This window comes from Pezoporus flaviventris, unplaced genomic scaffold, assembly GCF_033815535.1.
Source record: "Pezoporus flaviventris isolate CSIRO_AGI_PZ_B2104156 unplaced genomic scaffold, CSIRO_AGI_Pfla_v1 ptg000002l, whole genome shotgun sequence".
Taxonomy (NCBI): Eukaryota; Metazoa; Chordata; class Aves; order Psittaciformes; family Psittacidae; genus Pezoporus; species Pezoporus flaviventris.
This window is the reverse complement of record NW_026892550.1, coordinates 61,563,745-61,576,799: the sequence shown is the minus strand read 5'-3', so window position 1 is coordinate 61,576,799 and position 13,055 is coordinate 61,563,745. Positions and strand designations below refer to the sequence as shown.

General features: G+C 36.8%; 1 protein-coding gene across 17 annotated transcripts in view; it reads right to left on the bottom strand.

Moving 5' to 3' along the window:
• The window catches only part of SLC10A7 (solute carrier family 10 member 7), a 143,457-nt gene that overhangs the window by 116,667 nt on the left and 13,735 nt on the right, over positions 1–13,055 (bottom strand). The window lies entirely within an intron of this gene.

Here is a 13,055-nt window from a genome sequence, read left to right as displayed (position 1 = left end):
AGTACTGCTAAATGAGCCATCTACTTCACAAGATACTGATAAGTTAGTATAACAAGTGATTCACCTGACTGAAATAATGTCTTGCGATTTAGAAACACTGACTGCTACTAAGGCAGCCTGGGAAATGTAACACTACTGCAGATTTCAACATGGTTTTGTATTAGTAAAGAAGATAACAACATGCTGGAACTGGCTGATGATTAGAAAGAGGAGGGAAATTAAAATCAGTGTGATCACTTACAGACATGACAGGATGCTTACACAATGGGCACAGTGACTTATATTATGCACAAATACCAGAGAGGGGAAGAGTTAGGAGGACGGTAAGCATAACTATACTGCTAAGACAGTAAGAAAGACATTTTACACATTCTGAAGACAAAAATGCATGTCTCGATCCTGTTCATAACTTAGAGAGCTCAGCTGTCAGACTCACAAACTACGTGGGGACATAAAGCATCATTATGTACTAGGATTTCATATTTACATAAACCAAAGTAAATCAGTAGCATAGAGGTTACTGTTCTGAATGTATGTACATCTAAAAAGAGACAAAAACTGTTACCCATAAAACTGAATTCATTTCAATGTAATACCATAAAGAAAAAGAAAATGCAAACAAATCAACTAAAAGAAATTAAGGTTACAAGGTAGGTATTTTCTTATTATTTGCAGAAGATGACTACTTTTGAGTTTTATCTACTGGGTGTATCAGGAAGGTTCAAAAAACCAAATGTAGCAATACAGGCATTTGTTACTCAAGGGGTCGTGACAGCAGACTTGTTATGAAACAGAGATGCCCCAGAATGACTCATTTTCAGAAGGGATTTGAGGACAGCACTTTACAACACTGCATATTTTTCTGTGTATTCCATACTTACAAATAACATCTATTGTTCCGAGTTTCTCAGATCACACATTACAGGGAATCAAGCCGTGCAGAAGTCATCAGCATGGAAGGTACGAATAGAAAAAACATCCTAGTATCAATAGGTCAGAGATCTTTGTGACTGTGCTTAGAAAAAGAAATCCCTCACGACTGTACAATAGAGGCTGCACTGCTGATTGCTTGTAAGAAAGGCCGTTGACTAAATTATTAAAATACACACCTTAGAGAACATAACCTGTACAGAAAGGCTCACTCAATACAGATATTCTAGACCATTTGGATAATGAAAGTACAGCAAGTATTTCTGAAATAACACATATGACATTAATATTACAGAACAAAATGTTGCAGGATATATTTTCTAAATTGCATGATCACATGCCATTTTAAAACAGAAGCGTAAAATACATCCATAGATCAGAACTGAAATTCTATGTCCACTTTAATGTTGTCATTTCTGGAATTACAGGCAACCTATCATAGGTTAAAAATCATAGGACTTTTAAGAAATCACATATATGGAATACATGAAAAGCTTCCCTAAAAACACACTGATTTTGAAACAAAGTACTTTAAGTAGAACGAAACCTGATAGCCACTATTACAGCTGACTTTCTCTAGTTCCAGTTATAAACCTTCTTACTGGAGAATTAGGGGCTTTTTTTATATTGTCAAAGAAATGAAAATATCACTTGCCAAAAATATGTCTGGACTTGTTATTTGTAGCTGTAACTCAGACAACAAATGAACCTTTTAACAAATACCTCTTCTTCAAGTAGGTGGAAGGATTTAAGAAAACAAAACACCAAAATCTTAAATCTTACCAAGAAGTGACAGGAAAACAGGACTAAACAGACTCCTCCAAATAAAACCACAACTGGAACTTTCCCATAAATGTAATAACCTTCATGATAGTGAAAGCACAAGTATGAAGGGATTAATTTTTGCCAACAGTTGTTTAATACTCTGCTTTTAAATGTATCATATCACTGGCAAATTTCAACACTTCTATAAGCAAACAGACTGAGCACTGTAAACTCTGCAAACAAGCAAGTGCTGTTATTGGCAGGGATATTAGCAAAACCATTCCAAAGATGCAGGCACAGAGTTCAGACTCTACTATCAAGCAGATTTCTTTTGCTCATTGATACCACTGCAATGCATACATGCACACATGCAAAATCAAGCAAAATGTAAAAGTCTGTTGAATAAACAGACACATGAATATCCATTTCCACTGACAGGATAATAGTCTGGGTCACTAAAAACCTTAGGTCTACAGATGCTTTTCCACTCTTGTTTCCCTTCAACATCTTTCTGGTTTACATGAAATAAGGACAGAGACACCATTCACTGCATGAAGATGTGCTTTGATTAATTCATTAAGGACTGAAGATCACTCAGGTTTAATAAACTACATTTCTATAGGAATACTGTTATTAACTAAGGAAAGTATTGCCTGTATGCTATGACAGAGACTGACAGAGCTGAGAAGATAGGATTTTTTTCTAAAAGTTGTCATAATTACCAAAAGAGTTTATTTTAATCTAAAAAAGGTGGAAATAAAGCCACAATAGACAGCAATTACAATGATTCTGAACTTCAGTATCCAGATGAAAGGCTGTAAACTCCCCATCGATAATGTAAAAACCTCAGAGAATGTTTCATGCCTCACTATTATGTCTGAGAAATAACTTTTCAGACTCCATTATGTTCGCCATGAACTTGATCTTTCACCTCTAGTGAAAATCCTCTTATAACTATAATTCTAAAGTTAATGATGAGAGATTTCATTTGCTTTCCAAGCACAGATAAAACCTTTTTGAAATACACTCTCACTGCCATGACCTTGGTCTATGACTTAAGAGTTCACCACGTGTAATAATTTACTTTGCCCCATGGGGCTCATTGAGATTTCCTTTCAAGAGGTTTTGGATATGCAGTCAGAGCTGAAACACTCACACAGTATGCATCAAAGTATACATCCCCATATACATTACAGACATTTTGCAATAATATCAACAAACAAAATTAATATGGATCATTACAAAATATAATAACAAAAAAGTCTAGATAAACAAAGTCATCCACACACTAGAAATACAGTGTTTTGGGAGTCTTGCTCTAATAATCCACAATACCTGCTAGAACAGGAAGGTTCAAAATTTCATATGTAAATTGGCAAAGTAATTTGGAGAAATACACTGTTGCTCTGGACTTTCCAGCTCAAACATAATGAAGTCCAAACACAGTCTTTTTAGTTTATGTGCCACATCATTACCAGAATTACTGCATTAGACTACCTGCTAGTCTATGGCTGGTGACTTCTTAGCTGATCAGCAGTGTCTTAGCTTCTTTGTTTGCTCATGTATTTCTAACTAAACATTCCTTTATTGTTAAAAATAAACAGATGAAGTCTGAACTCCTATATCTACCTCAGTATACGGGAAGTTTTTTGTTCCCCTGAATCTTGGGGAAAACTGCTTCAGAAACATTTACCCTAAATTCAAGCACTGGCTTGTAGCTATAGCCAAAAAGTACACAGCTACTGCCTCACAATGTTCAGTGCACACTAATGAAACACAACATACAGCTAAGCACAACTGTGTCGCCTACCAGTTCCCACTTTGTCACTGCTTCACACTGTCTCACTTAATGGCGAGGCTGTTGGAGCTAACTCCCTGGGGATGCATACAAGGGCCTGAGGCAGGGCAGGATTCACAGGCAGACAGCACAGACCTTGAGAGGTCAGGCTGAGGGTGGTGCGGGGACCTGAAATGCCACAGAAGCAAACAGTCTGGAAACACAGCTTGCAGTGGGGATGTATATGATGAGGTACTCAATGGATTGGTAAAGATGGTATTTAAAGGTAAAACTTCTGCCCCATCACACAGATGAATAATCAGGGGCTATTGTGCTTTCAGGGCACCTACAGTAAAGTGAACATCTTAATACCACTTTCCCAGTCTCCTGCCCCTCAAAGTTTCCCAAACACTACCATCTTCTCTTAGAGACTTTCTATGTGAGTACAAGAGTTTAAGCCTCTGCTACAGCTACTCTGAGTACTACTGTTTCCCCTCCATCCTTATTAGTTTAGAAGTGGCAGCAGTAGTAATGGACTGCAGACAGAAAAAGCCACATGCACAAGGGAACACCTGCAAATACCCTCACTGAGCAGGAAAGCACTCAGCTGTAGGGACTGCATGTTTGAAAAAGGGTTCCCAGGAGGCATGTGGCTTTTTTTCAACACATCCAGAAACAGTTTACCAGCAGCTTGCTGTTTTCAGACTCTGTGACAGGCCAGTATTTCCAGAAACTGGAGCCTAAATAATGCTTCGAAATCAGAGAAAATCTGCTGCTCTACTGATCTCCACACTTTTTGTCAAATGCTCTAAAAAATGAACAAAAATTTTAACAGAAAAATATAAACTGCAAACAATTCTGAAACATCCCATCTGCCCATATAAGTTCTACAAAAATATTTTAAATAAACTTAGGCTTGTTTATTTTTTTATAAATAAAGGAATTTAGACATTTCTTCTGTCTCGTCACTCAGATAAGGCTTTCCTCATTGAATACAAGACACTTTTTCTTAGCATGTACTGAATATAATCATTTGACAACTTAGAAGACAAAACCTTCACAATCTTCTTTCATAATCATAATGATGAAAAAAGGATAATAAAATCAATTTAATTTCCTTGAAAAAGAATGAAATTTAAAGATAATCATTATTCTAACAGAAAATCCTGCTTCATGTTTTACAGATGTGATTTCCACAAATCAGGACTTAACACTGCACACCCAAAAAGAGACCTAAAGAAAATATATTATAGAAATACTGAATTTGCAAGCCTTATTGCTTTCTTTCCCAGATATTAATATTAGCCACTAAGCAAATATATTCACACCAGGTAAGAAAATGCTTGGATAGAAACAAAATGTAAATTGTCTGAAGCTTGGATTTTAACACACAAAAGGCGAATTTAAGAAAGGAGAAACAACGTAGCATGATCTCTTTATAAGTCAGTGTTTAGAACTTGAACATTTCAAGAACAGTAATGCTATTCCTTGACTAAATCCACTAAAGATATTCCTAAAGGGCACTCTGTCTTCTCAATAGACACATTCAATTTGGATTTTTCTACAGTCAATACCAGTAAATAGTACTTGTTCAGGGTTCAAAATTTCAGGAATGCTTTGCACAAATGTTCTTCATTGAAAAAAAAATATTGAATTTTTTTTTTTTTTTTTTTTTTTTTTTTACAATCAATACTGTTGCCTATTAGCTTTTGCTGGTTTTACAAATACATGTTTTCATGCCCAGTCACAACGCTGGGGCCACCAACAGCCATGTTAAACCATTTGCAGTAGTACCCCTCTGTGCAAGAAGATCCAGGTTGACAGAAACAGGTGAACACATGAACAGAAGGAACCATCTTTCTTGTTCATGGCAAAAAAAATAAACCACCTACAAACAACAGACAAAGCTGGATAGTTTCTGTTCTGCTCTATCAGTGACTTAACACAAATCGTAATATGCAATGATCAAATACTCACTATTAAAATTAATATTTTTGCTCTGAAAGCCAGGTGAGGGACAGCAGAATCAGAACGTTACATGTTGCTAGGTTTCAGTGCCAGCAAACTGCACTGCTCTACTAAAAGAAAGCCATTAGAAAATGCCCATAACACAGTGAATGCTGGCATCGCCCAGGCATTCAGTGGAACTAAGACAGCATAAAACACTCCACTGCAAACAAACCACTTACAACTTTTTGAAACTGTTACCTTCAAAATAGTATTTCGAATCTTCACTGTTCTCCAAGAACAGTTACCAAGTGGGTAACACTTCCTTCACTAGTAAAATAAATGTAATCTTTCTTTCAAAAAGCCATAAGATCAAGCAGCAGAGAATACAGAAGCTGAATTTTAGAGGGGCAGTAGATCCTCCACTCTGCAAATATTTTAACAGAAGTATTACTGATTTGTTCAAACAGTTATAAATGCTTGCTTTGCAAACGCAATGCATTTTGTTCAGTACTTCCTGCTCTTGCACACTGCAACTTTACACTGAATAAACCTGCAGACCAAGACAAATACAAAACCATCTTGCTTTAAAAGGCCATTTTTGTCAAGCATGAGAGCAAGACTTCTTCTGCCCTGACTTCTTTATGCCACAAACAGCTTTCAGGGTCACTGAATATCCCACAGCAGACAAAAAACTGATCTCCCCAGCCCAAGCACTGTAGAACAGCAACAGTAAAGCCTCTGAAAACATTCTGGTTACAATGTCGGATCTAGGACAGTTGGGCAAACACACCTGTAAAAACATAAGGCTATGATGATTCCAGGTAGTTTCCAGCCACAGCCCAAGCAGCTTAGCATAATTTAAACAGGCAATTTCATAACTTCCTAAATTATGGCAGACCTGCTACAAGAATCCCAGATTTAGGGAGGATGAACATGCATAAGGCTGCAAATTCTGTGTCATACATCTTAGAGTGCATAAAGTTGTGCAGTTCAGAGATTTAATATATTTTTTGCGCTTCCCTAATCCCAAGAATGCAAAAGGGTCTTTTTCCACTGGACACCTTATAAGCCATGTAGAGGCACTGGCAGCCAGGGAAAAAATATTTTATCACAAGTCTAACTCAAACACTGACAACTTAGGTTCATAAATCAGCTGCTTTTCAAAGGTGCTGGGAGAATTTGAAACCTCATATAAACTAAGGAGTTTGGAGGTAAAGTGCTTGAAAATGAGGATTTCAGAAGCCTCACTGTTAGCCTGAACTTGCTTCCACTCAAAGAAGAGCAGAGCTGACTGCTTGTGAAAATCCTGTGAATTCTGAACTGTTCAGGTAGTGGATCTGTATTAGAAATACTGGTGATAAAGAAGAACAGTGATAGAGGGGGAAAAAAACAAACCAACAGAAGAAACCACAGTTGCTTTGGGTTATACAAGACTTGAGAAGACGATGAGGAACGCTACAGATATCTAATGGAGCTGCATGACTGGGACACATTGTAGTTATGAAATTCATATTGTAAGTAATAATTTGGGCTACTCCTATGCATTGATGGACATAAAATGCACTCACCACTCAGGGGAGGAAAAACCCCTAAGTATCAATAAATAGTTCAATAAAAACCATCTGCTCAAAGCACAGTAATGATAAAAGAAAAGTAAACTCTTAGGATACATAAAAAATTAGACTGTAATACTAGAATAGAGTGAATTTAATAGCACAGCAGCTCCTATGTCCATACAAGGCTTACACTTACACAGTTAATTCTTTATATTTGTACATGTGAAGTACAGACATCTTCCCTAAATTTGTCCTCTGACACCCACATACATTTCGTAGAGACTTCAGTGTATATCTAATGGTAGAATTAGTTACATTTTCATTTAGAACTATTTGATCTGCGTGGGCAGACAAAGTTTATTACTTGAGAAACAAAACAAAACAAAAAGAGAAGAAAACCCACCACATTTTCATGATAGGCTTTTTCTTTTTACAGTACCAAATTTAATAGAATGAAATTACCCTTTCATAAACAAAACCTAAAACTATGAATATTTTGAGTGCAATTTAGAAATCACATTTTACACAACATCACTGTAAATTCTGACATATTTAGAGAAGAACAATTTTACAGAAGATAACTAAACATCATGACATGTTCGTTACCTTCCAAAGGTAAATACCCCTGGTACACTGGTGAATCAGTGTACGAATCACAAACCATTAGAGCTTGTACTTTTTATTCATTTTATTTTGTTTTGTTTTTAAAGGTTAATGTACATGTATACACAGTTCAAAGAACTTTAGTTTTAGAGAAATCAATATCTTTCCTGTGACTTTACAGTCGTATTAGGGTTCACATTTTTGTTTTTACTTAAAAAAACTCCACTGCTCACAAACAGAAGGATTTCCCAGTGCTCATTTCTCAGTAAATACTCATATATTCTTTATATTAAAATATCAGTTAAAACTATTGCATACAATTTGTTGGCAAAATGTTACTGATCTCCCTGTGGACCTTACAAAATCAGTTTTATGTTCTACATCTGCTTCAGAAAGCAAATCTAAAAATCAATACTAGAACTCCTTTGTATCTTATTTTGTAAATACTCCCCTAGCTTTCCTCATTATGATCTATTTTCTATTATCTTTTCTTGCATAAGCAACACCTTGTTATACAAAAGGCATAGCAGATCCACATGAAAGTTGCAAAAAAATAAAACAGCACATTGATTAAGTGGTTTTGTACAAGTGACAGCTTAACTGAACAAAAAGCCACCCTCAATGGTTTTGTCGTGCATGATAGCAAAATAGCCAAAGTATTCTTCAATAAAATGAACTGTCTGCCATGATTTATCTGTACAATTCCATCACAGCTCTTGCCTGTTATGTTACACTTTTCAAAATATGTCATTAAGCTTCCATAAAAGTCATCGCAAATTGTTTTTGCTCCCAAACTGATAATAAGCTTACAGATCTAATTTTCAACCTCTTCTCTTCATTACTTTGATTCTTAAGGAGAATATGACATTTGCTGTCTGAATACTTTACAGTAATATCTGGCGTCTCTACAGCATTTCTGTCTGAGATCTCTAAGCTTTTAATCGGTTTGTCTTTAGAGCACCTTGAAATGCTGACATATTTATTTCTCTCTCTCTTGCAGAAATGTATAATTTCAATGAAAAACTACAAGACTTTTTGAGAAAAAAAAATAAAGACATAAAAACCTTCCATGCTCTCAGACATTGCAATGTCATTAAAATCCTGACCATTCACACTCAACAAGAGCAAAGAACAGAAGTGAGGCCTCCTGGTTTTGATTCCAAGATTTTTTAACTACATGGACTGTCATCTTCATGAATCAAGAGACTTTGTAAATGCTACTGATGACAGAAACAACTGCTTAATTGAAAAAGTATCGCCAAAATAGATTCTGATTTCTCATGGCGATTCCTCCTTATTTTTTTGCCAGTGTACATATGAACACTTTTTTTGTTCACGTAGGGCTTCATATGCTTCTAATTAAATTCACTACTTGAAACTGGCTTTGTTAATGAACTAAATGTGTTTGTGACAAAAGCTAGGAATAAGCTATTTTAGAAAGTTGTTTGCAGGGTTAATGAAAGTAACATCATATAGGAAGAGATCACAAGAACAATGATGGAAAACTAGGATGAAGAGGGAGAAACAGAAAGAAGAAGCAAGAGTTGAAAGACAGGCGAGAAAACAAAGCACACATACATAGACCATGGAGAGGAATTGAAGAATGGGTCACAGAGTCAATAGGTGTGAATTTGTAGCCCTACTAAACAAGTTGTATTTCTGCTCATCTCACCAAGAACAGCTACTTCCACCAGAAGAAAAGACATAAATCATCTTCCTGTACAAGATTTTCAGAGAGCACAGAGAGGTTTTTCTCCCCACTGCTTATATCTCTCATCTGCCAAAACCCCTCTGGACAGAATAACAGCAGCTCCTAGCTTGTCTGAATCTTTGGAAAGGAGTTTTAATTTTTACTGTACCTTCTTCCAACAACTACAGGTAAATATTTTACAGTGCTGCTTATCAGGCTATTTTGAAACATGGTACCTATATCACTACTGGTACACAAGTTACACTGAGGCAGTACAGAAATACTGTCTTGAACAGCTAAACACCTCTGCTGCTACCACTGCCATTAATGGCAATATGTAAGGAAATGAGATTTGAAAAGTCTGTCTCCAGTCTCATGTAAAAAGCAGGACTGGCAGTAAGCTGGTCAATCCATTATTCTCCTTGCAGCTAGAATCTTTTGTTCTTCCACTCTGCTACTACCAACACCATTCTGCTCCACGGACTGCGGCAAAAAAAAAAAACAAAACCAAAAACCAAAACCAATTCACCCATAAAAATCTCCTACTGGTTTTCAGTACTATTATTTCTTTGGCTAGTTTTTCATTTCTTTCTTATAAAGCTGCAGAGATTGCCACCCTCCCATAATTCCTATGACGTGTGAAGAAGGCTCTTTCCAGTCCCCTAAAACAAGCCACCAATCATCAGAGCTAAGCGAAGATGTAAGTTTTCCCCCTCAAACACTGAAAGACTTGGAAGCCTTTTGGCTTCCAAGTATAATGCTTCTCCCCAATCTAATGCAGGGGATACAGCAAGAAAAAGCCGCTACCTGGCTTGATTGTCTTCCCTTATTAATGGAAGGCTACTGCTGAAGGATTTTGATAAAGACTGATTTCCTCTGCAATGTCCCAAACTTCAAAACCAGCCTCCACCTGGCTCATCCACCAGGCATACTGTAAAGTAGTACCAATGGCTAACCTGGTAGCGTTTGGAAGGCACACCTAACAGATGCCAAGACTAGAAATTTGAAAGTGATATAGATCACAGGGTTGGTGATCAAACAATGTATAGGAAGAAGGAAGACAAATTTTTGCTTTGGACAATTTTACATTTCAACTCTTGAGTAACTGTTTGGCTGCTATGCTCTTACAAATCAAGAGGACTTCAAAACTTAGATACACTTTTTTCATATACCACACATTTGAACCATCAAAAACAAACACTGCTAAATTGTACAGTTGCTATTAAACACTGACAGTTTAATAATAAGTATTTTTATCTTACCTGTGTTTGCACTTACAACTCCAGCACACTAACTTGTAAAATGACAAACACAGTTGAATCAGAATTCTTGTATCAGCTTTGATGACCACACCTTCATTAGCCAACAAAAGCAGAGCATTTTATTTTGTGCCTTCAGGCATCTATCAGTTAACATCTACAGATACTTGTAAGATTAAAAAAATGTATTCCTTTTGTTATCTCACAAACAAATTTTCCAACTGATATGCAGCAAAAATCTCCCATCCAAATAGCTTCTAGTAATGTAGACTCTCTAAGTATTTGACTAAATACTTAATCACCCTGTCCCAGAACAATAAAATATAGCTCTTACATAAAGTTTTTCAGCAGTAATCTTTAAGCTCTTCACAAAGTTGCCCTGATCCATTACTGCTAACCCCAGAGACAAAATATCCCACTGTTTTACCCAACAGGTTAATGACAGAGCTAAAAATAGAATCCTTGTTTCCTCAGCCCAGGTGAATACTACTTCTACCATGCCTGACACTTCTTTGAAAATAACCTAGGTCCAACCTGACATTTAACAGTCACTTCTACTTAGAGAAAGAAAACCTAAAACCCTCTATACCATCATAACACACAACTACCACGGCTCTCATGTGCTGTGCTTCAAGAAATCCAAAGAGGTCTTCAGAGCACTTACTGAGGGTATGCCTGTGCTCTAGAGCAGCAGGACACTTCTCAGACTAATTAGTTCATGTGGAGCTTCCTCACTATATTGCTTCTGAGCAAGCTCATTTATCTTCATATTACATTACGCAGCATAGATACACCCTCAGACAAATCAATTTCTCTACGTAAGGAATACATGCTTGATGAGGCAAATGCCATTTAAGAGACATTATTATGAACAAATGCTCTCACAGTACAATCACTTGTATTTCCAGTTGACTCCCAGGTTTAAATTCTTTGTAGATCAGAATGGATTTAAATAAAAATGGGGAAAAGTGATTTGTCCTGCTCATGTCAGAAAGAAAAAATTTATCAGTAATGGCTAGGTGAAATTTGATGAGGACAGATGCGAGGGGGTCTTCTTCCCTAGCCTGAGGGATACAATTTGCCATACTTCAGAAGAAAAATTAACAATAGTCTGAACGACAGAGAAGCATCAAATTCCAAAAGTATGTTTGCAATGGAAGCTTGCTCAAGTTTGGCAATAAATTTGCCACACACTGAGCATGTTTAAAGGCTGTTTCTCTTGCATATCTTCCTAGAGCTTGACTGAGGACTCTCAATTCTCAAGACCCAATTCTCAATTCACTCTGTCTCTGCTCACCGCAACTATCTTTAAAAATCACTAACAAGGTATGCATTTTTACATTCCTCCAACACCAGTTTGGTACGGAAGAATCAGAGGTTCAAGCTCAGGGTTTTATGCAGTTACTTACACAAGCCTCATATGACAGAAAGTTTCTGGTTTTCATCTGATATAAAATACACACACCCTCACCACCCCAGAAGAAAACTACCATAAAAAATTAAAAAAAGTGAACTCTAATGGTCAAGAAACTATAGTATTTCTCTCCCTCCTGCACACAAATGCTGTATGATATTGCCTTCAACTAACCAATCACACCATATTTTTTTCCAGATGATCTTTTCCTTGTTCTAAGGATAGGACAGACAGTGCTAACACTGAGAGAGCACTCATTCAGTAAGTACTCCATTTCATCCTCACTGTTCACTGTGTGGCATCTCTGCATAATTTACAGCACCTACATCTAAAATCGTAACTAGAAAACATCTCATTTTTCTGTTGATTACTATTATGCACCTGAATTGTTCCTTTATACTAAATACTCCACAGCACCTCCATCAGACAATTTTATGACTCTTTTCAGGTAGCAAACCAGGAGAGAGCAATGTGCATCAGGACTGCCTGTAATTAGAGATGCTTCAGTTGAGATGCTTTGGGTCCTCTTCAGAGGATAGAGCAATTAAACAGCACTTTGTCAGTACAAAGTACAACTTCAATCTATTTCAGTGCTATCATGTGTTTTCAAAGCTGACATTAAATCGGTCCCAAGAGCCTGAACTCATAAAATGAGAAGTACACAACTAATGGCCATATTTAAAAAATGTAGTTGAAGTGTCTCACCCAACCTCACACAGGAGCAATATGGCTGAATTCAGATTTGGCTCTAACCCTCCAGAACAGCATCTAAATAGACCTAGCTTTAAAATCAATCTTTTTTAGTGTTATTCTCTCCCTTCCTCACCTACCAGGTCTCATCCACCTTCAGCAGTTCTGAGAAAGCAGGTGGAAAGGAAACAACCTCATTGATTAGGATCTTTTAATACTAAACACCATTCAAGCAATCACTGCAAAGGCAGGTCTTCACCACAAAGCTGCTGGTCTACAAGGTAACCAGTACACAGCATACAAACATTACAGGATTGGGAATTACAGTGCAGCAACAAACAGAAATCTCCTAACACCAATTTCTACCAGAATGTTTTCTATCACCTCAGGAACCTCAGTTTCTTTCAGTTTGGCCAATGCC